This window comes from Oratosquilla oratoria, chromosome 24, assembly GCF_046742065.1.
Source record: "Oratosquilla oratoria isolate Oo_2021 chromosome 24, ASM4674206v1, whole genome shotgun sequence".
Classification (NCBI taxonomy): Eukaryota; Metazoa; Arthropoda; class Malacostraca; order Stomatopoda; family Squillidae; genus Oratosquilla; species Oratosquilla oratoria.
In genome coordinates, this window is record NC_134800.1 from 13,157,542 (window position 1) to 13,162,541 (window position 5,000).

A 5,000-nucleotide genomic window follows, 5' to 3' on the forward strand; every position below is an offset into this window, starting at 1 on the left:
TATGAGATCTTTCAGTTCATAATGATGTCAAATGTAGAGCGTAGAATAAAATACACAATTTTAGTCATATAGCTTTGCAAATAAATCTTAAAACGTAGAAGTGCAATGCTCTCTATCTGTTAAGAGAGAATTGTTTGGAACAAAGGAAAAAGGGAAAATATATGTTACTTGAATGCCCAAGAAAACATGAAAACAAGGAGCAGGATACAGCTAATGAAGATGGAACGGAAATTGGGTGTAACGGAGGGGGCAGAAGCGGAAAGTTTTAAATGCCAACTTTCATGTATTATTCATGCAAAAATGGTACAGAAGGGAAGCGGTCTTGGGGAAAGATACCCTCTTCCCACTGCTAAAAAATATAAAAAGAGAGATATTGAGAGAGAGAGCGAGAGAGAGAGAGAGAGAGAGAGAAATTGAGAAACAGAGAAAGAGTGAAATAGAGATATTGAGAGAGACTGAGATAAAGAGAGACTGAGATAAAGAGAGACTTAGATAAAGAGAGACTGAGAGAGAGTGAGAGAGAGAGAGAGAGAGAGAGAGAGAGAGAGACTAAGAGATTGAGAGAGAGACTGAGATAAAGAGAGACAGAGAGAGAGAGAGAGAGAGAGAGAGAGAGAGAGAGAGAGAGAGAGAGAGAGAGAGAGAGAGAGAGAGAGACTAAGAAAGAGATTGAGAGAGAGACTGAGAGAGAGAGAGAGAGAGAGAGAGAGAGAGAGAGAGAGAGAGAGAGAGAGAGAGAGAGAGAGAGAGAGAGAGAGAGAGACTAAGAAAGAGATTGAGAGAGAGATTGAGAGACAGAGATTGAGATAGATATATAGATAGAAAGAGAGAGAGAGAGAGAGAGAGAGAGAGAGAGAGAGAGAGAGAGAGAGAGAGAGAGAGAGAGAGAGAGAGAGAGAGAGAGAGAGAGTGCAACAGCAATGCCTCAAGTTGCAAGGTGAACGTAAATTGAACGTATTATGGAGATAAGTTACCTTATCAGTGAAGTTTCCATACAGTGTTATGGTGAGTGACAATAATGCAACGTGTTAATAGGAGACCTTGTTGTCTATAACAAGGCCCCATACAAATAGATAATAGCTAAAAAGATTAAACAAAATAGATATATAAAATAAAAAGATAACTATAATTATGATAATGATAATCTAATAATGATAATGTATGATAGTGTAATAAAATTTATAATGATAGTAGGATATAATAATAATGATAATAATAATTGTTAATAATAATAATAATAATAATAATAATGGTAATGATAATGATAATGATAATAATGATAATAATGATGATGATCATGATAATAATAGCAGTGAATACTTTCCAATATTTTTTGCCATAAATAGGAGACACTGGAAAAGGAATATAGGAGAGAAAGGACATAATATTGGTGAGAAAAAAATATGGTCTCGGGGAGTACTCGTAACTCTACAAACGGGACTCGAAGTTTAAAATCCTTGCAAATCATTTGTAAGACTGGAAGTTGCTTTTTAGAACGTAGAGGAAACAGAGCTGGGCGCATTCCTTGGTGCATTCCTCGCTGCGTTCCGCTTTAGTTTGGCCGCGGTTAGCGCTCCCAAGCTATTAAAGCTTAAGACACAGTTTCATACCGAAATAAAATACTATACCAAAGAAAAATTTTCGCAGACCACATCCTGTATTGCTTTAATAGTTTGGGAGCACTAACCGCGGCCAAACTAAAGCGGAACTCACCGAGGAACGCACATAGAAACGCACATAGGAACGCACACAGGAACGCACACAGGAACGCACGTAGGAACGCACATAGGAACGCACACAAGAACGCACATAGAAACGCACATAGGAACGCACACAGGAACGCACACAGGAACGCACGTAGGAACGCACATAGGAACGGTCGCAGCCCTGAGAGGAAGGTATATGAAAGTGAACCAATACGTCAGCATATTACGTTTCATTGATATTAAGATCGCAAAAAATGCAGAGATAGGTTGTAAGGAACCATCATAAAATGTATCCCAGACAGACAGAAACTTCGTGTGTCGAGTGATGGATGATACAAACACTACGGAAAAGAAAGGAGAAAGGTGACATAACTATATCATACAAATACATTAAAAGAAAAAATATATAGATTGTTAAGTGGGCAGAATTAGCGCTTAAACTAAAGCTTATATATAAGTAAAGTTTTGTCAAGAAATTGTAGTTGTGGTTAGGAATAACAAAAGGATTAAGTGTGATTGCATATGATGCATCTACAACATGCAAACATTGAATGATTATAATTATAAGGAGTTTAAGATCACGTGAAAAAAAATGCTACTAGAAACATATTTCCAGCAATATATAAGTGAAAAACAAATATTTAAATCTATTGATTTATATATAGTCTTAACTAATCGAGTTGGATTCAGAAAATCAAATTTTTTGACCGACACTTGTCGTCGTCAAGTCGAGAAAAATCTGTGAGAAAGAAACACCACAAACAACTCTCCGATAAAGTATTACAGAGGTTTCGTTTGAAGAACACGGCGATATTGTTCTTCCGGACGAAATATCCCAAATATTCTTTTCAAGCAAAGGTCGAAAATCGTTTAACGATAGACAATACTAGTACACATTTTCCCGATCAGTCCTTCTCTGTGAATAGATTCTATGCCATGGAAGGTTCCTGGCGAGAGAACAAGAAACATAAACTTTTAGGAAATGATGCTATATTGTCTGATACACATGACTTAATCCCCTGAACTGTGAGCCTTTGGTAGACATGAGAAGTCTGGCAGACTTCAAGCCATGGATGAAAAAAGGGAGACTGAAAAACTCGAAGCCCCATGCGCGAGGACCAAGAAAAACGCTTCGAGGGGCGAAGGGACGTTCTTGAAAATCACTTCGGATGAAAGAACAGGCCCCTACGGCTAGGGTTCTCGAATATCTTCCCCAAGTATTGGATGATGAAGTTGTGTATATGTATATGTATATGTATATGTGTATGTGTATGTATATATATATATGTATTTATACAGAAACTGCCGGGAAATTGAACAAACAGATACCGAGCGTTTTCGTCTATTAAGACATTTCCAAAGGTACAGAAAAGCAATACAGAAAATAACAATATGTATTGTATTGATTTTCTGTACCTTTGAAAATGTCTTAATAGACGAAAACGTTCGGTATCTGTTTTTTCAATTTGCCGGTGGTTTCTGCAGAAATAGTTTATCACGTGTGTCTTGTGATTTCTTTGCATAATGTATATGTATATGTATATGTATATGTATATGTGTATGTATATGTATATGTTTATGTATATGCCTGACTCTTTCGTCAGCTCATCCGCCCGTTTGTTAGCCTGTGTGTTGGTTTTTCTCTTTATTTCTTTGTCCACAAGTTTATCTATTAAACTGTCTTTCTGTCCATCGCATTATCTGCCTCATAGTTTGTCTGTTACTCTTTGTTCCTCTGTCTATCTATCCTTTTGGCTATTTCTCTACTTGTCTTTCTGTCTATGTCTTTGTGTGTCACTGTTACTCTTTGTCTCTCTCTCATTCTGTTTTTACGTGTCAATATTTTTGCCTGTTTGCGTTTCTGTCTGTTTGCGTCTCTGTCTGTGTGCCTTTGCCTGTCTATCTGTCTCTGCTTGCATGCATGTTAGCGTTCCTGTAACCGCCGGGCAGTAGCGTGACTTAGTTCCCTATGTCCAAATAAAGGTACAAAGTTTTGTACACAGCCAAGCCCCTTTGCATGCAAGCTAATTGCGTTGCTCTAATCCTATCTAATTTGGTTTTATTCTTTTAAATGTATATTTTTTCAGTGCTTAGGTTGTCATTTTCTTCCCATGGATCATCCAAATTGCTAAGGTCTCGTCCTTTACCTGATCATTAAACCATCAGCGTGTTTTCAGGTGGAACTGTTTGCATTCTTGATTTTATTTTAATAACATATGAAAGAGCTTTCTTCCAGTATTTCCTTCCATGTTAAATACAAATGTGTTGAGCATTCCCAACTAAGCTGAAAACATTTTAGTGTTTATATATATATATATATTATATATATGTATATATATAGATATGTATATATATATATGTATATATATATATATATGTATATATATCTATATACAGTATATATATTTATATATATATATTTATATATATATACATATATATATATATATATATATATGTATGTATATATATGTATACATATATATACATTTATGTATATATATATGTATACATATATATATACATATATATATACATATATATATATATATATATGTATATATATATGTATGCATATATATGTATATATATATATATATATATATATATATATATATATATATGACAGAATTGAATAGACACCAAGAGAAATCGTTTAATTTATCAAACATGCAATTTATACAATTAGAGTGCTTATATAGGGTCACAATGTGAATAACTAATACTTGGTTGAAACCCCCTTTGCTTTTTTCCAATGCAAGGACCCTTCTAGGCATGCTAATGATTAGTTCACGAATATCTTGAGGGATTTCTTGCCATATTTCCCGTAGTAATCCTAAGAACTTGGGCATTGAAGATTGCTTCCTGTTCTGTTTGCGAAGTTGTGGGTCTAATATGCCCCAGAGGTGTTCAATAGGGTTCATATCCGGGGAGTGACTTGGCTATGGAGGTTTCCTGTGTGTGTATTTTCAAATTATCTCAGTATTATTGGCTTACCTATTCCAATTTGTAAATTGTTTTGTTTTGTTTTTATTGCCACTGCTTTTTGTTTCTCGTGTTTTTCTAGATTATGAAACCTTTAGGATTATTTTTAACTGGATCGTATTGTATCTAGAGTCAAAGAAATTTAGGTACACGAGAATAATTTGCCTTAATTATGCATAAAATATCATGGGAATTTAATGCTTCCTTGGTAAAGTTACAAGGAACCCTTTAGTGTATTTCAATTTAGTTGGATGTGTTAGCGTCACATTCTGTAGTTATGCAGGTCCAGGATCGACCCTCAGTAGCAAC